The sequence below is a fragment of the Equus caballus genome, chromosome 2, assembly GCF_041296265.1.
Source record: "Equus caballus isolate H_3958 breed thoroughbred chromosome 2, TB-T2T, whole genome shotgun sequence".
Classification (NCBI taxonomy): domain Eukaryota; kingdom Metazoa; phylum Chordata; class Mammalia; order Perissodactyla; family Equidae; genus Equus; species Equus caballus.
The window spans coordinates 119,593,715-119,618,839 of NC_091685.1; the positions used below are offsets into that span (position 1 = coordinate 119,593,715).

General features: G+C 40.6%; 2 long non-coding RNA genes across 3 annotated transcripts; one reads left to right on the forward strand and one right to left on the reverse strand.

Moving 5' to 3' along the window:
- Nucleotides 1-2,150: 2,150 nt before the first annotated feature.
- Nucleotides 2,151-23,233, forward strand: LOC138923100 (uncharacterized). Its single transcript, XR_011436302.1, has 3 exons — nt 2,151-2,263; nt 16,705-16,801; nt 21,768-23,233. It is a non-coding gene; the product is annotated as an uncharacterized lncRNA (long non-coding RNA).
- LOC106782852 (uncharacterized) lies at nt 16,920-21,782 on the reverse strand. 2 transcript variants are annotated; one of them, XR_011436301.1, is made up of 4 exons: nt 21,054-21,782; nt 19,404-19,847; nt 18,243-18,365; nt 16,920-17,113 (listed from the first exon to the last, which is right to left on the reverse strand). It is a non-coding gene; the product is annotated as an uncharacterized lncRNA (long non-coding RNA). The 2 variants fall into 2 exon arrangements; XR_002806576.2 differs by having other exon boundaries at nt 19,404-21,782.
- Nucleotides 23,234-25,125: the final 1,892 nt, after the last annotated feature.

Sequence of the window (25,125 nt, forward strand, 5' to 3'; positions counted from 1 at the left end):
TATGCTTTCCTGGCAAATATATCTTACTAGAAAAATGGGATTGTTGATTTCTCTTTGAAGGTCTACGTTTGCTACTAGAAGATCCAGTCTGCTACCTAATGCAAGAAAAACTTTATTAACAAAAATGCCTTAATAGCTGAGTTGGTGATTCTTAAATTTCTTATTAACAAAAGCTGGTTACAAAATAATGTATATGTTTCATACTCTGCTCTGCAGCCAAGCCCTGTCCTTAGAAACATACATTTCAATATTTGAGTTACTTGTGAAAAATCACAAATTAAAATCTGAGATTATGAAGCCCAGCTTAAAACTTCACAATAAAATGTAACTTTTGGTAATGTTCTTTAATACTTGAATGAAAAGAATGTTTGCTTTGGCAATGCTGAAGCAAACCCCAAATGCTGCATGCTCTTGACTATGGTTTAATTTAAAGACAGCTGTGAAATAGCTTTATACTAATTTGATTTTTTTATATTAAATAAGAATGAAATGGAAATTGGTGATTTACTCGACAGATATTGGACCTTGAAAATTAAATAATTGTTCTAAGAACATTAGCTCAACGCTGATTTGAAATGCCTGCTTTGTAATTAGTCATGAGTGAAATGTGTGTTCAGTTCAAGTTGTGTTTTTGGTTTGTATTCGCATGACTTGATCATAAAGTAAAGGAAAAACACAATCCAAATCTCTCTGCAGGCCCCTGAGTTTCTTTCGTCCTGAAACACTAGTTAGGTTGATTTTTTTTTTAACTCTTCCGTTAGTCTCTTAATTATTGGTTTTCTTTACTATTCTACTTTCTAATCAGGCAAATCTGGTCCTGATAATAGAGTAAATGAGGACGTGTGCGTGTGTGAGAAATCCGGAAGCAGTCAACTTTCAAGTCAAAGAACTAGTAGAGAAGATTTCCTAAGTGGAAGTTTTAGGGTACCTTTTATAACAAAAACTTCGAGTACATTTATTTTATAGACTGAATTATGAACCGATTCTTTGGTTCAGGTGAAGTCAGTGCATTCAGTGAGCCTCTCCTCTGTGGCTGGCCCTGTAGTAAATGGAACGCAGTCTAGGTCAATCATCTGGAACACGTGTGTGCAGCTTCTTTTATTTGTCAGCCCTGGCATGGAGTATAGGTGAACTGGTCACATACTACCCACCCTACCCCTACCTGGGGCAAGCTAACACTCTCTCTGGTGGAGAAACTTGGGGGAATTTTGGGGGTAAGAAAAGCAGCCTTTGACCCTTCTTTTGGAATGTGTACCTCTAAACAAACCAAGAACTAACACGGCCGTGATGTTGCTGGGAGCTCAGATACATTGTCTCCTATATCCTCGGGTTCCTTATCTTCAGAGTTAGTGTCAGGGTTTGGAGTGTGAGCGAGAGGCCAGTTATTTGAGGACCAGGTAAGACAGTGAGAAGGAGGACAGGGATGGATGGGCATGGGGGCAGGTAACTGGTAGGGAAGATACATGGTTGACAAATTCTGAGGCATGAAAAGATCTCAAGTTTTTCAGCACAGATGGGGGGTGGGTGGCGTGTGTCTGTGTGTGTAACCAGATCACATCTCCCATCAGTTTGTGGCTCCCCTTAGGAATCACAATCTCTCTCCAGTGTTTTGAATGGGTAATGGAGACGTCACGTGCGTCAAGAATCAGGGCATTCAGCAAAGTGTAACGAACAGCAGTCCAGGGAAATTGCTAAGTCTCAAGATTGTTGTATGAGACTTGCATTTACATGCTAGGCATACCACAAAAGCAAGCTCACTGAATATAAGGCATCAAGGACACAGTAGACAACATATCACAAAGGAACTACATACACGACTTTAGTGCCACTGGCTCTCAGAATCACACTGTGTGTGTATAATCTCTGATCCGCACCAGCACAATAGGTGCTCAGTAAGTGTTTAACCATTGAACGAAGTATAAAATCTAGAATGTCCAGCTGATCTGTTTCCTTTCTTTAAAAATTGCCTTCTTTTAAAACATTTTCTTCTATATTTTTAAACAAATCAAACTGGGCTTTTTTCTCTTACCCTCTAGTATTTGTTCATATGTATGCCTAATGTATATACTTGAAGAGTGAATACCTCACTTTGTATTCTGTTTTTATTCATTACATCACGTCTAATTTCTTTTTCCTTCTTTTTTGTTTAAGGTAATAACACATACGGTTCAATATTCAAGAGAACAAAAGGGAATGATGTGAACGTCTTCCTTCGTCTTGTGTCCCCAGCCACCCGCTGTCCTTCCCCAGAGCCAATCGATATGTAAGCTTCTTGTATTTCCTTCCAGAAATAGTTTACTTACATACAAGTCAACACAGATAAATGGTCTCCCCCTTTTCATGGTAGCCTACTATACACACTTTCTTGTACATCACCTTTTTCACTGAACAACGTATCTTAGAGCTCATTCCTTGTTGTCGATACTTCTAAAATGTCACCTGGGACTAGTCATCACCCTAAATTACTCCAACATGCCGCTGATCACAGCCTCTCCCTCACTTCCCTACACACACTTTCTGGCTTCATCATGATCTCTCATCTCCCAGCTCTTTACTATTCTGCCAATCTGTCAGCCTCCTTTTATCTTTCTTGTCTGCCTGGATGCCACTCTCAACGGCCTTGGTGCACTGCTCTTTGCTGCAGTTTTTTCCAGCTGAAGAAATTCTAACCATGGATGAGTCTAAGCATCCTTTTCCATTTTCTTACACCTGGACTGCTGGGTGCTCTAGAGAAAATTATACTAATGTGCAGATGGGTGCCACAACACATTTGTGATAACTGATCTCACAGGTCCCACAGGCCCAGAAGTTATATGGCCCTAATAAGCTCTTCAGCTCATTGTCTCCAGTCACTCTTCCCACCAGAATGATTTTCCTAACCTGCAAAATTCCCATGAAGTCCATCCCTCCTCCACCCCAGGAACCACTTATCCACTCTGTCACCATTGATTAGTTTCGTCTGCCCTAAAACTTTGTATAAATCAAATCATGCAGTATCTGCTCTTTTGAGCTTTTTACTCAGCATGTTTTTGATGTGTATACATGTTATTACATGTATCAGCAGTTTGTTCCTTTTAATCCTGAGTGATATTCTATTGTATGACTATACAATAGTTGTTGCTGTTTTAAATCTATTCACCGGTTCTTCACTTCTAAGATAACTTCATCTTGTCTATTTTCTCTGTTCTCTCTGAAACTCCTCCTGGTCAGACGATGGACTCCTGGACTGATTCTCTGAGTATCTTATCCTTACTCTTGTCTATATCTTTGACTTTTTTCCTACACTCTGGGAGATTCCTTTGAATTTATTTTTTTTTAAAGGACTTAATTTTTTTAGAGCAATTAGGTTTACAACAAAATTGAGAGGAAGGTACAGAGATTTCCCGTATACTCTCTGCCCCGACACGTGCACAGTCTCCCCCATTATCAACATCATTCACCAGAATGTTGTTGCCAAGGATGAACCTACACTGACACATCATAATCGCCCAAAATCTCTAGTTAAACTTAGGCTTCACTCTTGGTGCTGTACATTCTAATTCTATGGGTTTGACCAAACGTATAATGACATATATGCATCATTATAGTATCATACAAAGTATTTTCACTGCCCTAAAAATCCTCTGTGCACTGCCTGTCCCTCTCCCCACTACTGGCAACCACTGATCTTTTTATCGTTTCCCCTTTTCCAAAAAGTCATTTGGTTGGAATCATACAGTATGTAGCTTTTCAGATTGGCTTCTCTCACTTAGAAATATGCATTTAAGGTCCCTCCATGTCTTTTCATGGCTTGATAGCTAATTTCTTTTTAGCATTGAGTAATATTCCATTGTCTAGATGGACCACAGTTTATTTATCCATTCACCTACTGGAGGACATCTTGGTTCCTTCCAAGTTTTGACAATTATCAATAAAGCTGCTGTAAACATCGTGTGCAGGTTTTGTGTGGACATAAATTTTCAATTCCTTTGGGTAAATATCAAGGAGTGTGATTGCTAGATCTTATGGTACGAGTATGTTTAGTTAAACCTCCAAACTGTCTTCCAAGGTGGCTGGACCACTTTGCATTTCCACCAGCAATGAATGAGAGATCCTGTTGCTCCACATCCTCCCCAGCATTTGGTGTTATCAGCGTTCCATACTTTGGCCATTCTAATAGATGTGTGGTTGTGTAGTGATATCTCATTGTTGTTTTAATTTGCATTCCCCTGATGACAAATGATATGCAACATATTTTCATATGCTTATTTTCATCTGTACATTTTCTTTGGTGAGATGTCTGTTAAGGTCTTTGGCCTATTTTTTAATCTGGTTGTTCATTTTCAAATTGTTGAGTTTTAAAGAGTTCTTTGTATATTTTGGATAATGGTTCTAGATGTGTCTTTTGCAAATATTTTCTCCCAGTCTGTGGCTTGTCTTCTAATTCTCTCGATAGTGTCTTTTACAGAGCAGAAGTTTTTAATTTTAATGAAGCCCAGCTTATCCATTATTTCTTTTATGGATTGCACCTTTGGTGTTGTATCTAAAAAGGCATCATCATACCCAAGGTCATCTAGGTTTTCTCCTACGTTGTCTTCTAGGAGTTGTATAGTTTTGCATTGTACATTTAGCTCTATGATCCATTTTGATTGAGTTTTTGTGGAGAGTGTAAGTTATGTGTCTAGATTCATTTTTGGCAGGTGGATGTCCAGTTGTTCCCACACCATTTGTTGGAGAGACTCTCTTTGTTCCATTGTATTACCTTTGCTCCTTTATCAAAGATCAGTAGACTATATTTGTAAGGGTCTATTTCTGGGCTCTCTATTCTGTTCTCTCTTTGTCTGTTCTTTCACCTATACCACACTGTCTTGATTACTGCAGCTTCAGAGTAAGTCTTGAAGTCAGTAGATTCCATCTTCCAACTTTGTTCTTCTCCTCCAATTTTGTATTGGCTATTCTGGATCTTTGGGCTCTCCATATAAACTGTAGAATCAGTTTGTCAATATCCATAAAGTAAGTTGCTGGGATTTTGATTGGGATTGCATTGAATCTATAGGTCAAGTTGGAAAGAACTGACATCTTAACAATATTCAGTCTTCCAATGCATGAAGATAGAGTATCTCTCAATTTATTAAGTGCTTTGATTTTGTTCATCAGAGTTTTATAGTTTTCCTCATATAGATCTTGTATTTTGATAGATTTACACCTAAGTGTTTCATTCATTTGGGTGCTAATGTAAAAAGTATTGTGTTTTTAATTACAAATCAATTAATTTTTGTACATTAACCTTGCTATAACCATTTATTACTTTCAGTTTTTAAAAATTATTTTTATTGGGGCCAGCCCTGTGGCCGAGTGGTTAAGCCTGCGAGCTCTGCTTCGGCGGCCCAGGGTTTCACCAGTTCGAATCCTGGGCATGGACATGGCACCATTTGTCAGGCCATGCTGAGGTGGTGTCCCACATGCCACAACTAGAAGGACCTGCAACTAAAATATACAACTGTGTACTGGGGGATTTGGGGAGAAAAAGCGGAAGAAAAAAAATATCTTAAAAAATTATTTTTGTTGAGGTCTTAGTAGTTTATAACATTGTGAAATTTCAGTTGTACATTATTACTTGTCAGTCACCACATAAATATGCCCCTTCATCCATTGTGCCCACCCCCCAACCCCCTTCCCTTCTCCTCTGGTAACCACTAAACTGTTCTCTTTGTTCATGTGTTAGTTTATCTTCCACATATGAGTGAAATCATACGGTATTTGTCTTTCTCTGTCTGGCTTATTTCACTTAATACCCTCAAGGTCCATCTATGTTGTTGCAAATGGGACGATTTTGTCTTTTTTTTATGACTGAGTAGTATTACATTGTATATATATACACCACATCTTCTTTATCCAATCGTCAGTTGATGGGCACTTGGGTTGCTTCCACTTCTTGGCTATAGCAAATAAGGCTGCAAATATGAGCCTAGTGGTGCATAAGTCTCTTTGAATTGTCACTTTCAAGTTCTTTGGATAAATACCCAGTAGTGGGATAGCTGGGTCATATGGTATTTCTATTTTTAATTTTTTGAGAATTCACCACACTGTTTTCCATAGTGGCTGCACAAGTTTGCACCCTCACCAGCATTTTCCCTTTCTCCACATCCTCCCCAACATTTGTTATTTTTTGTCTTGGTGATTATAGCCATTCCACTTGGTTTAAGGTGATATCTTAGTGTAGTTTTGATTTGCATTTCTCTGATGATTAGTGATGTTGAACATCTTTTCTTATGCCTATTGGCCATGTGTATATCTTCTTTGGAAAAATGTCTGTTCACATTCTCTGTCCATTTTTTGATCAGGTTGTTTGTATTTTTTGTTGTTCAGCTGTGTGAGTTCTTTGTATAGTTTGGAGATTAACCCCTTATTGGATGTATGATTTGTACATATTTTCTCCCAGTTGGTGAGTTGTCTTTTTGTTTTGTTCCTGGTTTTCTTTGCCTTGCAGAAGCTCTTTAGTCTGATGAAGTCCCACTTGTTTATTTTTTCTTTTGTTTCTCTGGTCCGAGTAGACATGGTATTCAAGAAGATCCTACTAAGACCGATGTCAAAGAATGTACTGCCTATATTTTCTTCTAGGAGTTTTATGATTTCAGGTCTTACCTTCAAGTCTTTGATCCATTTTGAGTTAATTTTTGTGTGTGGTGAAAGATAATGGTCTACTTTCATTCTTTTGCATGTGGCTGTCCAGTTTTCCCAACACTATTAATTGAAGAGACTGTCCTTTCTCCATTGTATGTTCTTAGCTCCTTTGTCAAAGATTAGCTATCTGTAGATGTGTGGGGCTTTTTGGTTTTTTTTCTAAAGATTTTATTATTCCTTTTTCTCCCCAAAGCCCCTCAGTACATAGTTGCATATTTTTAGTTGTGGGTCCTTCTAGCTGTGGCATGTGGGACACTGCCTCAGCATGGCTTGATGAGTGGTGCCATGTCCGTGCCCAGGATTTGAACTGGAGAAACCCTGGGCCGCCGAAGCAGAGCGTGCAAACTTAACCACTCGGCCACGGAGCCAGCCTCTAGATGTATGGTTTTACTTCTGGGCTTTCAATTGTGTTTCATTGATCTGTGTGCCTGTTTTTGTACCAGTACCGTGCTGTTTTGATTACTATAGCTTTGTAGTATATTTTGAAATCAGGGATTGTGACACCTCCAGCTGTGTTCTTGTTTCTCAGGATTGCTTTAGCTATTCAGGATCTTTTGTTACCCTATATGAATTTTAGGGTTCTTTGCTCTATTTCTGTGAAGAATGTCATTGGGATTCTTTTTTTGTTGTTGTTAAAAGGTATGCTTTTTTTGATGAGGAAGATTGGCCCTGAGCTAACATCTCTTGCCAAATCTTCCTCTTTTATTTTTTCTCCCCAAAGCCTCAGTACATAGTTGTATTACCTAGTTGTAAGTCCTTCAGTTCTTCTATGCGGGATGCTGCCACAGCGTGGCTTGATAGGAGGTGTGTAGATCCGTGCCCAGGATCCAAACCAGCGAACCCTGGGCCACTGAAGAGGAGCACGTGAACTTAACCACTATGCAGCAGGTTGGCCTCTATCATTGGGATTCTGATTGGGATTGCATTTAATCTGTAGATTGCTTTAGGTAGTATTGACACTTTAAATATATTTATCCTTCCAATCCATGTGCATGGAATATCTTTCCATTTCTTTATGTTATCACTGATTTCTTTCAACAATGTCTTATAGTTTTCATTTATAGGTCTTTCACCTCGTTGGTCAAATTTATTCCTAGATATTTTATTCTTTTTGTTGTGATTGTAAATGAGACCGTATTCTTGAGTTCTCTTTCTCTTAGTTTGTTATTAGAGTATAGAAATGCAACTAATTTTTGTAAGTTGATTTTGTACCCTGTAACTTTGCTGTTGTTGTTGATGATTTCTAGCAGTTTTCTGATGGACTCCTTAGGGTTTTCTACGTCTAAAATCATGTTGTCTGCAAACAGCGAGAGTTTCACTTCTTAATTGCCTATTTAGACTCCTTTTGCTTCTTTTACTTGCCTAATTGCTCTGGCTGAAACCTCCAGTACTATGATGAATAAGAGTGGTGAGAGTGGGCACCCTTGTCTTGTTCCTGTTCTCAGGGGGATGGCTTTCATATTTTCTCCATTGAGTATGATGTTGGCTGTGGGTTTGTCATATATGACCTTTATTATGTTGAGGTCGTTTCCTTCTATACCCATTTTATTGACAGTTTCTTTCATAAATGGATGTTGGATCTTGTCAAATGCTTTCTCTGCATCTATTGAGACAGTCACGTGGTTTTTAGTCCTCATTTTGTTAATGTGGCATATCATGTTGATTGATTTGTGGATGTTGAGCCATCCCTGCATCCCTGGTATAAATCCCACTTGATCTGGTATGTGATCTTTTTAATGTATTGCTGTATTCAGTTTGCCAATAGTTGTTAAGGATTTTTGCATCTATATTCATCAGCGATATTGGCCTATGATTTTCGTTTGTGTTGTCCTCATCTGGCTTTGGCATCAGGGTGATGTTGGTCTTGTAGACTGTGTTAGGAGTCTATTTTACTCAATTTTTCGGAATACTTTGAGGAGGATAGGTATTAAATCTTCTTTGAATGTTTGGAAAAATTCTCCAGAGAAGCTATCTGGTCCTGGACTTTTATTTTTGGGGAGGTTTTTGATTTGTGTTTCAATCTCTTTACTTGTGATTGGTCTATTCAGATTCTCCATTTCTTCTTGGTTCAGTTTTGGGAGGTTGTATGAGTCTAAGAATTTATCCATTTCTTCTAGGTTGTCCAATTGGTTGGCATATAGTTTTTCATAGTATTCTCTTGTAACCCTTTGTATTTCTGTGGTCTCATTGTAATTTCTCCTCTTTCATTTATAATTTTATTTGAGTCTTCTCTCTTTTTTTCTTAGTGAGTCTGGCTAAAGGTTTATCAGTTTTGTTTATCTTCTCAAAGAACCATCTCTTTGTTTCATTCATCCTTTCTACTGTTTTTTTTTTTTTTTTTTTGGTTTCAATTTCATTTATTTCTGCTCTAATTTTTATTATTTCCCTCCTTCTGCTGACTTTGGGCTTTATTTGTTCTTTTTCTAATTCTGTTAAGTGTAGTTTAAGATTGGTTATTTGAGACTTTTCTTGTTGGTTAAGGTGGGCCTGTATTGCCATGAATTTCCCTCTTTGGACCGCTTTTGCTGTATCCCATGTGAATTGGCATGGTGTCTTTTCATTTTCATTTGTCTCCAGATATTTTTTCATTTCTCCTTTAATTTCTTTAATGATCCATTGGGTGTTCAGTAGCATGTTGTTTAGTCTCCTCATATTTATCATTTTCCCAGCTTTTTTCTTGTAATTGATTTCTAGTTTCATAGCATTATGGTCAGAAAAGGTGCTTGATATGATTTCAATCTTCTTAAATTTATTGAGGCTTGCCTTGTTTCCCAACATATGGTCTATCCTTGAGAATGTTCCATGTGCACTTGAGAAGAATATGTATTCTGCTGTTTGGGGATGGAGTGTTCTACATATATCTATTAAGTCCATCTGGTCTAGTTTTTCATTTAAGTCTGCTATTTCCTTGTTGACTTTCTGTCTAGATGATCTATCCATTAATGTAAGCAGAGTGTTGAGGTCCCCTACTATTATTGTGTTGCTGTTGATTTCCCCTTTTATGTCTCTTAAAAGTTGCTTTATGTACTTTGGTGCTCCTGTGTTAGGTGCATATATATTTATAAGTGTTATGTCTTCTTGCTGGAGTGTCCCTTTTATCATTATATACTGTGCCTCTTTGTCTCTTATTACCTGTTTTATCTTGAAGTCTACTTTGATATAAGTATGGCAACACCTGCTTTCTTTTGTTTGCTATTGCCTTGGAGTATCGTCTTCCATCCTTTCACTCTGAGCCTTGTCTTTGGAGCTGAGATGTGTTTCTTGGACGCAGCATATTGTTGGGTCTTCTTTTTTAATCCATCCAGCCACTCTACATGTTTTGATTGGCGAATTCAACCCATTTACATTTAAAGTGATCATTGATATATGAGGGCTTAATGCTGCCATTTTATCACCTGTTTTCCAGTTCTTCTGCCTTTCCTTTGTTTCTCATCCCATGTATTTCAGACTTCTAATTCAGTTTGGTAGTTCTCTATGATGGTTTTCTTAGTTTTCTCTTTATTTATTATTTGCGTCTCTCTTCTGATTATTTATTTAGTGGTTACCATGAGGTTTGTATAAAAGATGTTATAGATGCCTTAATCCATTTTCTGATAGTCTCGTATTTCCTTAGACTAAGTCAATTCCATCACTTTTCTCTTCCCTTCTAAGTTATTATTGTCACAACTTATTCCATCTTTTTTTGTGAGTTTGTGGTTAAAATGATAAGATTATATTTATTTTTGATGTTTTATTTCCCTTTATCTTTAATGTTAAAATTGTTTGCTAACCTGTTCTGATAGAGAGCTGCAATTTTCTGATTTTGTCTACTGATTTATCTCCTTGCTCAAGGCTTTGTAACCCCTTTCTTTCTTTCTTTCTTTCTTTTTTTTCAGGTATGAGGGCCTTCTTGAGCATTTCTTGTAGGGGGTTGGGTCTTGTGGTGATGAACTTCCTTAGCTTTTGTTTATCCGGGAAAGTTTTTATTTCTCCACCATATGTGAAAGATATTTTCACTGGATAGAGTATTCTTGCTTGAAAGTTTTTGTCTTGCAGAATTTTGAATATATTATTCCACTCTCTCCTAGCCTGTAAGTTTTCTGCTGAGAAATCTGCTGAAAGCCTGATGGGGTTCCTTTGGAAGTTATTTTCTTCTGCCTTGCTGCCCTTAATATTTTTTCTTTGTCATTGACTTTTTCCAGCTTTACTACTATATGCCTTGGAGAATCTCTTTTAACACTGATAAAATTAGGAGTTATAATGGTTTCTTCCACTTGTATTTCCAGCTCCTTTCCCAGGTTTGGGAAGTTCTCCACTATTATTTCTTTGAACAAGCTTTCTGCTCCATTCTCCTTCTCTTCCTGCTCTGGAATACATATACTCTTTATGTTGCAATTCCTAATTGTGTTGGATATTTCTCAGAGAATTTCTTCATTTCTTTTTAGTCTTAGTTCTCTCTCCTCTGCCATCTGAAGCATTTCTATATTTCTATCCTCCAAGCTGCTAATGCTGTCCTCCACAATATCAACTCTGTTATTCAGGGATTCCAGATTTTTATTTATCTCATCTATTGTGTTTTTCATTTCCAAGATTTCTGATTGGTTTTTCTTTACAGTGTCAATCTCTTTTTTGAAGAAGTTCCTCATTTCATTGAATTGTCTATTTGTATTTTCTTGTAACTCATTGAGTTTTTTTATGATAGCTATTTTGAATTCTCTGTCATTTAGATGATAAATTTCTGTGCCTTTAGGATTGACTTCTGGGTGCTTGTCATTTTCCTTCTGGTCTGGAGTATTAATATATTTTTTCCTACTGTTTGATGGCATTCATTTGTGCCTCCGCACACTGATAGTATTTGGTTGCAGCTTTCGCTTGATGCCACTATGTGGAGGTTAAGAACTGTGTATTCTGAGCCCACAACTATCTGTGGCTCGCTCTCTCAGAGCTGCTGCTTTTCTATTGTATGTGCAGGTGCTCTGGCCCACCAGCTGAGTTGGAGCACCAGGCGGGGGAGGGGTGCTTTCTTTCCCCTGCACAATCCCAGAGGTTTCTTGCTCTGACTTTATCATCTCTCTTCTGGGGTGCTGGCTTGATGAAGACATCCCGCAACATCTTAGCCACCTCTGGAGGGGCATTCCTACAGGCTGTGAGGGGACTTGGAGAGCAAACGTGTTCCTGCAGAGGGCTAATCCTCTCCTCATCCTCTCAGAGCTGTGCACAGTCCTAGGGTTGCTGCCATTTAAGAGGGAGAGGAATTCCTTTAGCTCCTTCCACTTCCTCCAGGGGTCCAGGACCTCCACCTTCAGGCATATGGCTGCGTGAGTCTCTCAGACATCTTTTGTGTTGTGTGAATGTCCTTTGTTGCTATATGAATGTCCTTTTTGTTGTCTCTTAGAGGGGCGAGTCTAAGGGAAGCGTTCATTCTGCCGTGATGCTGACATCACTCCTCTTCAGTTTCAGTGTTTTTTGTCCATTCTTTCAGATTTTCCACCTAGACAGTCATGACATCTGTGAACACAGACAGCTTTTTATCTTCTTTCCCAATCTGTATACCTTTTCTTTCCTTTTCTTGCCTTAATTGCATTACCAAGGACTTCCAGTACAATGTTGAAAAGGAGTGGTGAGAGGGGACATCCTGCCTTGTATCTGATCTTAGTGGGAAAGCTTTGAGTTTCTCACCATTAAGTATAGTGTTAGCTGTAGGTTTTTTGTGGATAGTCTTTATCAAGTTGATAAAGTTCCCTTCTATTTCTAGTTTACTAAGAGTTTTTATCATGAATAGGTGTTGGATTTTGTCACATGCTTTTTCTGCATCGATTATGATGACCATGTGATTTTTCTTTCTCAGTCTATTGATGTGATGGATTACATTAATTGATTTTTGAATATTGAACTAGCTTTGCACACCTGGGATAAATCCCACTGGGTCATGGCATGTAATTCTTCTTACACTTTTTTAGATTTCATTTACTAATATTTTGTTAAGGATTTTTGCATCTATGTTTATGAGAGATATTGGTGTTTTGTTTTCTTTTCTTGTAATGTCTGTCTGGTTTGGGTATCAGGGTAATGCTGGCCTCAAAGAATGAGTTAGGAAGTATTTCCTCTGCTTCTCTCCTCTGAAAGAGATTGCAGAGAATTGCTATAATTTCTTCCTTAAATGTTTGGTGGAATTCACCAGTGAGCCCATCTGGGCCTGCTGCTTTCTGTTTTGAAAGGTTATTAATTATTGATTAAATTTATTTAATAGTTATAGGCCAATTTAGATTGTCTATTTCTTCTTCTGTGAGTTTTGGCAGACTGTGGCTTTCAAGGAGTTGGGCCATTTCATCTAAGTTATCAAATCTGTGTGTGTAATATTATTCATAGTATTCCTTTATTATCCTTTTAACTTCCATTAGGTCTGTATTGATGTCCCCTCTTTCATTTCTGATATTAGTAATTTATGTCTTTTCTCTTTTTTCTTAGTTAGTCTGCTTAGAGGCTTGTTGCTTTTGTTGATCTTCTCAAAGACCTGGCTTTTGGTTTAGTTTACTTTATTGATTTCCTGTTTTGAATTTCATTGAATCGTGCTCTAATTCTTCTTTTTACTTTTCTTCTGCTTACTTTGGATTGCATTTGCTCTTCTTTTTCTAGTTTCCCAGGGTGGAAACTAGAGTATTTATTTTAGATCTTTCTTCTTTTCTAATGTATTCATTCAATGCTATAAATTCCCCTCTAAGAACTGCTATTGCTGCATCCCACAAATTATAGTAAGTTGTGTTTTCATTTTCATTTAGTTCAAAATATTTTTTCTCTTGAGATTTCTTCTTTGACCTGTATGCTATTTAGAAGTGTGTTGTTTAAAATCCACATATCTTGGGATTCTTCAGTTATCTTTCTGTTATTGATTTCTAGTTTAGTTCCATTGTGGTATGAGAGCAGACACTGTATGATTTTTATTCTTTCAAATATGTTAAGGTATGTTTTATGGTCCAGAATCTGATCTATCTTGGTAAATGTTCCATGTGAGCTTGAGAAAAATGTGCGTTCTGCTGTTGTTGAATGAAGTAGTCTAGAGATGTCATTATTGATAGTGTTGTTGAGTTCAACCATGTCCTTACTGATTTTCTGCCTGCTGGATCTTTCCATTTCTGAGAGAGGGGTGTCAAAGTCTCCATTTATGATAGTATATTCATCTGTTTCTCCATGAAGTTCTGTCAGTTTTTGCCTCCTGTAATTTGATGCTTTGCTGTTAGGTGCATACATGCTAAGGATTATGTCTTCTCGGAGAATTGTCCCCTTTATCATTATGTAATGCCTCTCTTTATCCCTGGTAACTTTCATTACTTTGAAGTCTTCTCTGTCTGAAATTAATATAGCTACTCTTGCTTTCTTTTGATTAGTATTAGCATGGTATATTTTTCTCCAACCATTGACTTTTAATCTATATGTGTCTTTATATTCAAAGTGGATTTCTTATAGACAAGTATAATTGGGTCATGTTTTCTGATCCACTTTTATAATCTCTGTCTAATTGGTGCATTTAAACCACTGACATCCAAAGTGATTATTGACATAATGGATTAATATCTACCATATTTATTACTATTGTTGCCTTTGATATTTGTTTCTATTTTTGTCTTCCACTCTTTTCTTTTTGTGGTTTTTATTGAGCATTTTATATAAGTTTATTTTCTCTCTTTTCTTAATATGTTATACTTCCTTTTTTACTTTATTTAGTGGTTGCCCTAGAGTTTGCAATATATATCCAAGTCCACTTTCAAATAGCACTATACCAGCTCACAGGTAGTATGAGTACCTTATAATAACAAAATAATCCTAATTCCTTCCTCCTATTCCTTGTATCATTGCCGTCACTCATTTCACTTATATATGAGCAGACATAAGCATATATATTAATAAGATATATATGTAGGCACACATAACTGAATACATTGTTGCTATTATTATCTTGAATAAATTATTATTTGTTAGATCAATTAAGAATAAGAAAAACAATGGGGTCAGACTGGTGGCGTAGTGGTTAAGTTCACATGTTCCGCTTTGGCAGTCTGGGGCTGGCAGGTTTGAATCCTGGGTGCGGACCTACACACTGCTCATCCAGCCATGCCATGGTGGCATTCCATGTACAAAATAGAGGAAGATGGGCATGGATGTTAGCTCAGGGCTAATCTTCCTCAAGAAAAAGAGGAGGATTGATGGTGGATATTAGCTCAGGGCTAATCTTCCTCAAAAAAAAAAAGAAAAAAAAGCATAGACATGGAAATCAATGGAAGAGAATAAGGAATCTAGAAATAGGGCTACACAAATAAGGATAACTTATTTTTGACAAAGATAATTCAATGGAGAAAGGGGAGTTTTCAACAAATGGTGCTAGAGCAATTAACACCCATTTGCAAGGAAATTAACCTTAATCCATACCTTGTACCATACACAAAAATAAGTCATAGACCAAAATGTAAAATGTAAAACTACATAACTTCTGGAAGAAAATCCTTGGCGTCCTTGATTTAGTTAAAGATTTTTAAGATAATATGCCAAAAGCACTATCTATAGAAGAAAAATTGATAAATATGACTTCATCAAAGTTTAAAACTTCTACTTTTCAAAACAAACTGTTAATAGAATAAAAAGAGAAGGAATATACAGAGAAAATATTTTCAAACCATATGTCTGATAGAGGACTTGTTTCCAGAATATATAAAGAAATCTCAAAATTCAATAATAAGAAAGCAAATAACCCAATTTTAAAAATGAACATGGGGGTCAGCCCCAGTGGCCTAACGGTTAAATTTGGTGTGCTCTACTTGCGGGCCTCAGGTTCAGTTCCTGGCACAGACCTGCACCACTCATCAGTGGCCATACTGTGGTGGTGTCCCACATACAAAATAGAGGAAGACTGGCAACAGATGTTAGCTCAGGGCCAATCTTCCTCAGCAAAAAAATAAATAAATAGAAAATAAAATGGACAAGGGCTTTAAAGATACTTCACCAGAAAAGACATAGGAATGGCAAATAAGCACATGAAAAAAAATGCTCAATCTCATTATTTGTGAAGAGAATGCAAGTGAAAACCACAGTGAGCTACTACTACACATGACAAAAACAACAAAAACAGAGACAAAAACAAAACTGACAATGCCAAGTGCTGAAAAGGATGCAGAGCAAGTGGAACTCAAATTCTGCTGATGGGAATACAAAATGGTACAATAACTTTGAAAATAGTTTAGCAGTTTCTTACAAATACACACTTAACCATATGAACCAGCAATTTTCCTCCTGTCCCCATGTGAAATGAAAACTAAGTTCACACAAAAACGTGCACGTGACTTTTTATAGTGGCTTCATTCATAATTGCCCCAAACTGGAAACAACTGAAATGTCCTTCAACTTGTGAATACATAACTGTGGTACATCCACACAAGGAAACACTACTCAGCAATAAAAAGGACGAATTATTGATACTCACAACATGAGTAAATCTCAGATGCATTGCACTAAATGAAAGAAGCCAGACTCAAGAGGCTACATTCTGTATGATTCATTTACATAACAATTTGGAAAAAGCAAATGCAGGTACAGAAAACAGGTCAGTGGTTGCTAGGCATTACAGGAGTAGAGAGGGACTGACTGTGAATGAGCTGGGGGAAGTTTAGGGGGTGATGAAACTCTTCTATATCTTGATTGTGGTGTTGGTTACAGGTCTGTAGGCATTTGTCAAAACTCACAGACCTGTACATGAAAATGGGGTGATTTATTTTATATAAATTATACCTCATCTAAAATAGACAAGCAAATGACCAATACACCATTTTTCTTCTAAGATTCAGCTACGTGCTTTTCTAAGTTGGGGTTCTACTTCCCTGCTCCCCCAGGGAAATGTTACCTTTGCCTCCGCATGATTCCACATCCACTCAGCTACTAAGGGCATTGAACCTTCTCATTTTATCTCAAGTTCTCAAAACATAGGAAGGTTGTCATTAGTGATGGTTAAACTGAAGCATTCTGCTTGCACTTGCTCAGCTCGGCTCCAGTTACACAATCTGCTGGGTATTCTAGGTGTCCTATCTGGAATTATGAGGGTCCACATAAGATGTTCCCTGGTTCACCTTCTTCTGTGACCAAGATTACCACCTTTAACTACCTAGGAATCAAGGTAAGATTGAGAGAGAGGCAAATCTCCCTCTCTCTGGTACTTTCCCCGGGTTCCGGAGTCTGGAGCGTGTGCTCATTAGATTCAGTTGTGAGTGACAGAAAACCCTAAACAAAAGGGGTTCAAACAAGTAAAAATTTATTTCTCTCATGCACACAAATTTGGAAAGAAGCAGTGGAGAGCTGGCACAGCATCTCTGCTCCACCGTCTCCAGACTGTGCTCTTCTTCCTCATGAGCCAAGACAGAGATCCAAATGTCACACCATGTTCCAAGCAGCAGGGCAGAGGAAAAGGAGGCAGCAGGGATGCTTCTACCTTTAAAGACGTAAACTGTGAATACCACATCTTTTTACCTCTCATCAGCTAGAATTGGGTTTGTACTGACCACTCCTAGCTGCAAGGAAAATGAGAAATGTAGTCTTTATTGTAGGCAGCCATGTGCCCAGCTAAAAGATGGGAGTCATATCTCTAGAGAAGAAGGAGAAAATGGCTAGTAGAGGCCCACTGGCAGTCTCTGCCACAGCGATGTTGCATTAAGGACATTCCCATTCAATCTTGCCAGAGTAGGTCTTTGTCCTTGAATGTCTTGAAGGACTGAGGAGGTGGCATTTCCATCAGTTCATGGGGTAGGTCCAGTTTTGATGTGGAACTATGGATCTAATGGCAGGTGTCTATGGGAATACAGGGTTCGTTGTGGCCACTGGTTACATGAGATTTTAGTGCCCTATTTGCATTTATGTTAGATTGTGTTGGCTCCAAGTGTGTGCTTTAATAGCTAATAAAAAAATAAGGCAACTTAATATATACTTTATTTGTTGACTCTAATGGCAGCCAAATGACACTGTACAAAGATTTATCAATACATCTAAAATAGAAAAGTGGTGGGCACCATCATACAATACCTGACGTGATACTAAAGGCACCAAACTGGAAATTTCACAGTGACTGGTTGAATAAAATTTGCATTGTGGGTCTTTATGTAGTTAAAAAGAAAAAAATATATATATGTATATAATCTATCACATCAATTAATATTAATTTGGATGCAATTGCCTTTATAGTTGTGCCTTTTTTAATTTGTAAACTTTGTTGGTTTTCATGGTTGTATACAATATACAAACATAAGGAATTTATACCAAGATTTTGTTTGTACATCTTTAGATAACATCATCATAATCATAGCCATGGTCTACCCTGAGTGGACCACAGAGAATCTTTTCCTTTTCATAAGCGTCAACACATTACTCAAGGAAAGGACACAGGCTTGGAACTGTCAAGTCTGGGTACACATTGTGACAGGTCTAGACTGCAATAAGGATCTCCATCTTTAGGCAACGGGTGACCTTGGGCAATGGTTTCCTCATTTGTGAAAATGGTAATGACAATAATGTCCTCCTTGGGATTTGTGGAAGACGAAACGAAATAATATACTGAAAGTTCCTACCTGGTACGGTGCCTGGCTCACTGTAGGTCTGCTTCCCTTCTGCAAGAAGCAGCTCCTATTTCCTTGGTTTTCATCAGGTATCCAATGAAATAAGTCTTTAGGAAAGCACTCCAGAAAATGGCACTGCAACCGAAACATATGGGGAAAGACTAAGTGGAGAAAAAAACTGCAAAAGAAATTGTTCCTTCAGAAGACAATTTGTCAAGAGCACTGATGTTGACCTGCACAGCTGTGGATTTTGTATTGTCCAGTCAATATTAATCAACGCAGAGGAGGAGGAGGAAAAAGAGATGGTCCTCATCCCTGTGGATGCCATGTTGACCTCCATTTTGACTCACTTCTCCACAATGACTAAATTCACCCTGTGTTTTATACTTACAGATTTATTTCTTCTTAAATATTGAGTTAGAGAGAATCTCCAGTTGCTAGCAAATTGTGATTGAAATCACTATCTAGGTATTCTTTCTTAGCCAAATGCTTGGAAGCAAGAAATGTATTACTGACTTCATATTAGACTGCATATATATATATGCTTTTATTTATTATTATTTTAAGATTCTGTGTGGCTTAGTATATGTCATCCCTATTTTGTGAGGAAAGAAAAAAGCACTTTGAGCTTTTGGGGTAAGAGGGAAGGAAAAGGCTGTTATTTAATAAGACACTACTCCTTAATTAGCTTACTTTAACAAATCAATTGTTTCCAAGCATCAGCATGGAGAAAAGTAAGCATTGTTAAGACCAATTTCATAAGACTGAGAGCCCAAGGGAGATTTGGAGAAGAAACCAAAACCCCATGTGATTCTTTGGGAGCGGCCAGCAATTTATCCTAAGAAACAACGCACTTAGCCCCACAACAACTTCCTTAAACCTCCGATGACTCATTTCTGAGAAATAGTGTGGATCTCAAATCCAATGTAACTCAGATAATTTGCAGTATGGGGGGGGGGTCACCAGATTCATGGAAATAATAAAATTGTATTTTCCTCTAAATTTTAGTGGCATATTAGATTCTCTCCAGATGGGAAATCAAAAGAAAAGGAGAAAGCTATGTTCTAGTTAGGGCATTAATAGGAGTTCAGGTTCGAGTTAATGTTGACACAGAGTTTTATTTTTTATTTTTAGCCTATTTTATTTTTTCAGAATTTCTTAGTAGACATTTACCATGAAAAACTTTAGAAAATATCTCTTCATTTCTTCTGCACAATATTGCATTGTGAGATTATTCTTTTTCTTCCTTCAAGAAAAAATGAACTTGCAAATCCTCAAAAATAAAAACTCTGCAGAAAAAGAGAATTTGCTGAGAAGAATGCCATTATCCACTTGCAAATCCTTGCCTTTCTCTTATTCTCTGTCCTGCTGTCTCCTGCACAGTCAACAATACAGCACAGTTTCAGTGGGGTGATCGGTGCTGCAAGAGGGCAGAGGGAAACAGACCCACAGTCGCCTCCTTCAGGGGGAAGACAGCTTCTGTCGACAGAGAAAGCCAAAGCCTCAAAGCAACACTCAGAATTAAACATTTTCTGGATCCTGATTGTTTTTAACATAGCAGCTTTAGATGCCGTATTTTCAAGCACGGGGATGAAAGAGGACAGGTTTTAATCACCGCTGAGGACAAGTCAAGAAGAAACATTTAGGAATGATTAGACACAAAAAAATTCCTGTTAGCAAGTATTATTAAATAAGGAAAAACATTACTTTAAAACATTGGTAAAAAAATCTTTCTTTGGGAATCCATCAAAGCCCTGTGAGGTGACCTCATCCCTCTGGGAAAATTAGATGTGATTTACCCAGAATATGGAAATAATAGCACTGAAGAGCGTTTCTTTCTCTGGTCTACCCCAAGAATGGTGATTTAACAAAAATTAAAAATTTAGAATTAGCATTGAACGTTTCGGTCCTGTACAACAATGTTTATATTATAGTTCAAGAACAAGTTTTTTAAGTGTTTGTTTTTAAGTTACAGTATCCCATGTCAACCCAAACGGTCAACTTCCAGGGCCTGGATTTCAACTGTGGGTGAGCTCTGTGATGTAACTCACCCCCTTTAGCCATCTCTGATCTGGAACTTACTTCCAATCTCTGACGAAGACTGCGAAAGACCAGGCACTCTCCAGAAGACCAGCGTTTTTAAATAACAATCCTTGATTACAAATGTTCCAAAATTTACTTGGAAAACTCAGAAGAAAATTTAAATGACCACTCCCCAATGGCAAAAAGATAAGTACTATGACTATTTTTCTCTCCAGGATGTATGTGTTCCTGTTTCCCTCCAACCACTCAGATATATATATATATATATATACACATACATGGTCTACAAACTGGGGTCACACTAAGCATCATATCACGATTTTCAGAAATTAAATATCTGTCATAAATATGATTTTAAAGTCTGCGGGACTTTTTATTTGTTGCGGCAGTACTGTAATTTATTATTAGTCTCCACTGTTGGCAAATGTGGGCAGCTTAAAAGAGTCACAGGGAAAATGCTAAAATTTAAGTCCTTAAGTTACCTTTGACACTTAGGAAAGCACAATTTACCTAACCAAGTTAAGGACAAGTAAATTTTAGCAGGAAAGAGATGAAAATGGGGAGCAGAAACAGGAATTTGGGCGTCTGGATCCAGGGCATGAGGCCTAAGGCAGCCCCCTCCCCCAACATTTTACACACATGCCATCTAACTAAAATGAGCATCAAATTCCAACTCGGAAGAGAAGAAAAAATACTGGGGGAGCCACAGCAGTATGAGAGAGAATCTGGAAAGGGGCTCTGGACGCGTGAGGACAAACATTTATCTGTACCACAGGATACAATGTACAGACGCGGTATCCTCCCCAGGAGCGCATACGAGGTCCTCTTAACAGTCTGGAGTCCAGGTCTTTTCCCCGACCGAGTCCTGGCGTCGCTTCCAGCTGTGGAACAGCGAAGTCCTCCCAACGCAAGTCCGGGGCTAGGCCGGCCGCTTGTGGACCTCGGCTGCCGCAGGCCGCCGCGGAGGGTCCGGCCTGCCCGTGCGCTGGGCTCCGCGGCGGCCGCAGGTGGAGGCCCGGAGGGCGGCCCGGGGACCCGGCAGAGGGCGCCAGGCCCTCGCCGCGCGCCCCGCGGACGCCCAGGTGCGGCGGGCGGGGAGCGGGAGCCCGGGGCGCCGCCGGCTGGAGGGGCGCCTCCTGCAGACCCCTCGGCGCTCCGGCTCCCGCGGGCCTCGGCCTCCGTAAGATCTTGTTTTGTGTTTTGTTTTAAAAGCCTCCTCCGCCCCCGGACTGCTTGAAGGCGCAAATGAGAGAGGGCGGCAGGGGAGGGAGGGGGACATGGAGAAAAGAGGCGCTGGGGACTGAATGCCTTCTTTAAATTACTGCTGACACCTCGGTTCCAGGCCCCTAAAATCTCAATCAACAATCCATTAGAACTCAACAGGAGTAAAACGAAATCCTCGTTTAAGTGTATTTATCCGATCTCCTTTCTCTCTTTCAAATGCTAAATCCATTTCAGCATATGCCCCCTTCTTTCTCTCGCCTTTCTCTCCAGACTGGCAGCCCGTACCACTCTTGTAAATATGAAAGATGCTAATCATATGACATATCACGTCTCCGTCGGAGCCGGAATAAAGCCTTCAGATTTGGGATCATTGCCTCCAGACAACAGCTTCATCAGCCGGAAAGTTGGTTTTTTTCTCCTTTCCTTCAACTCTCAATCCCTTCTTTGTCTAGAGGAAAATGCAGCCGACTCGAGCCACCCAGGCCATATGGTTCACTCTGTATTTTCTTAGTTGAATTCTGAATTGTTTCTGTGACTTGCGAAGTTTTTTTGGAAGTGCGTATAAAGACATAGAAGAGCTACTTGTGCTGGGAGCGCTGCCCGCGCGCCGCGGCCGCCCCCTCCCGGCCTGGAGTCCCGACCCCGCGGCGTCCGCCAGCGCAGCATCACCCGCGGGACCGGCCGTCCAGGCCGCGGCCGTCTGCTCGCCGGCGGGGCGCACTCCGCGCCCCGCACGGCGCCTGGCACACAGTAGGCGCTTGAGAAATATTTGGAGGAATGAAAGAATGAATAAGTCAGCTCTTAGGGTCGCCCCCAAATGTTTTGGGCTCTAAAGTATCCCTTTGGATCTCTGAAAATAAAACCTAGCCTCGTGCTCTCCTGACACTCTCTATTATATTACAGTTTTTTTGTGTCGATGCAACACACAGTTTTCTGATTTATGTGACTTTTTTTTTTTTGGTCTACTTATTTGAATGTAAGCTCTCCACGGGTAGGAATGATGTCTGCCTCCTGCGTGGCATCGTTCCCGGGGGTCGGTACAGGGCCCGGCATACACTGGGTGCTCATTAAGTGTATTTGGAATGTAGGAAGGAGGGATGGTTGAACGAATGAGTGAAAGTAGTAAACTGATATCCTATTCCCCAAAGGTACAGATTAAAGAATGTTCTCTGCTGAAGTTTGGAACTTATTTATCCCCCAAGTTCAGCCTTATATCAGCAACAACAAACAATAGCTTTATTTCCAGAAGAGAATTCAGTGTTTTGGGGGGTTTTGCTTTTTCCTTAGTGGAGAAGAAAGGAAAAATCAGTTTTCAGATCTGGATCCATTGCTCTCAATAAGTTTTGTGTTTTCCAGGTTCAGGACTGTCCTGCGAGGGAGCAGGCTGCCAAATTTCCTTTCTCTCCGTCTAACTCCTTATACAAACCCCAAAGGGCCCTTTCACCAAATCATTAAATTCTGCAGAGGTGGTCAAGCTCGCACTGCTTTTCATGAGACGGAGAAAGAAAAGGGTCCTTGAAGTTTAGAAGATGCCCAAGGAAAACTCCTTGAATGACATCAAAAGAATGAGTTTCCATAGCTGTTGAAGCACGAGGGCCTTGTATCCGCACAAAGGGGGACCGGGGCACCGGGACGGGCCCACCGCTCTGTCCCAGGACAATTGGGTCACTGAAATAGGGAATTAATTACCATTGGAGAGTGGGCAGCCCATTCACCACTGGCTGAGTTTTATTAAACGCCAATATAAATAACAAAACAACTCTTGTGGCTGCACTATTCCTACACGCCAAAGGAAGGATTATGCTGGGGATTAACATCTTAAAGTCTATGAGACTTTCTGACTCAAGGCTCGGAGCTGGTAATCGTGTTTGTCTCCTGGTTCAGCGATTAGTGCTCTCTTTCTTGCACTTTCCCCTGGATAGCCAATGTCCCTTTTTGCAGGCACAGAGTGTTGCGTGGGCGGGGGGCTTCTCTCCCTAGTGGGCCCCCAGCCCCCCATTCACGGGCCGGCTGTTCTTTTCCCCTCACCTGAGGAAAACAATCAGAAAGCTGGCTAGGATTGGCAAAATCTCCTGCAGTGATTTCTTTCCTTCGTGGGAAAGGAGAAGGGCGCTTGGGCAGCGGGTGGCACAGGGGTGAAGAGAAGCGGGCGGGGCGCTGCGTTCCCGGAGCGGGTGGGAGAGGGTAGGGTCGGCGGAAGGAACCGAGCCTCCTAGCACCTGCCGGGCAGACTTCGCCGCCATCAGGACGACCTTGTGCGTCAAGCTCAAGTCCCCGAATGTTTGGTCTGCGGCACCAAAGCGCGCTGTGCGGCCTTGGGGCAAGGGTGGGGGAACGGGGCTCGGCGCCAGGGACCGACCCTGCCGGGCTCGCGTCTCCGCTGGCTGATTCCGCCGCCGCCACCAGCCGCCGGGAGCGGGCGGGGCGGGGCTGGGCGGGAGGCGGCCGCGCGCCCGGGCTCCGACCTCTCCAGGACTCGGGGGACGCCGAATCCTCCCCGGACAGGGTCCGAGGGAAAAGCCAGGGTGAGACTGAGAATTCCGTGCAGGACTCCAGTACGAGGTGGGGCGTGAGTTTACTTGGTTATTTCTCGTGGCTTCCTGGGCTCCCCGAAGGGGACGGCCCCAAACTCCGAGCTCCCCCAGCGCTCACCGTCACAACGACGAACTCTGGCTTTGCGAGGAGCCCCCTGCAGGGGGAGAGCGGATCCTTCCCACCGCGGCCTCCCCGGCTCGGGGAAACTGGGTTTCTAGCCCCCAGCGGAGAACTAAAGATGTTTGGGATTGGCTAACTTTTCCTCGCCATCTTTCCGCCTTTCGGAGAGGATTAGGATTTAGGCTACAAAGCCCCGCTTGGCAGGCACGTCACCCTGTCCCTTGAGCAGAGCGGAGACGCGCCCTCCCCTAGCCGGCAGGGTGGTTGACTGTGAGTCGGGAGACAGGCTCGCTGGGCAGGCAAACTTTGCTCTCGTTCTCTCCGGGGACAGCGCCCCCCACCCCCACCCCCACCCCGTATTCACCTGCGGGAGCAGGAGTCTGGCGCGGGGACCATTTGTCCTCTTTGGCCCCTTGTGGGGTCGAAGTGTGCATGGGATGTAGCCTATGGCCCCACAGCAACACCTACCCTAAACTTTAGGGCTTTTGGGTCGTCTCAAAGTTCAAGCTTCTTAGGAGGAACAAAGACTTTCTAAGGATCTCTTCCCCTTCACCCCTCCCCTCGCGTCACTTTCCTCTCGCCACACGCACTCGGCCCCTTTCTTTCTAAGGCTTGGGGATGAGTCTAAATCATTGTGCTCGCATTTCTTGATAACTGCCCGCTTTGAGCTTTTGTTCTCGTAAGTAGGATTGCACACTGAAAGAGGGGCTGAAGATGAACAGTTTGACCCTTTGGGACAGTTCACGCGGTGGACAGCAGCGGCCCCCGGTCCCCTGCTCACTGATGCTATTCACACGCTGCCCTCCCCCTCCGCGCAGCATTTCAGCCCCGGTTCATCTGGACAATCTTTTAGACCACACAAGTGCCTCTTGAATTTATTTAAGTTAAAAGAGTGCCAGAAGACTCCAGCTAAGGATATTTGGTGTTGGTCACGTCTTTGCAAATCTGAGTACAAATCGAAATTGCTTTCTTT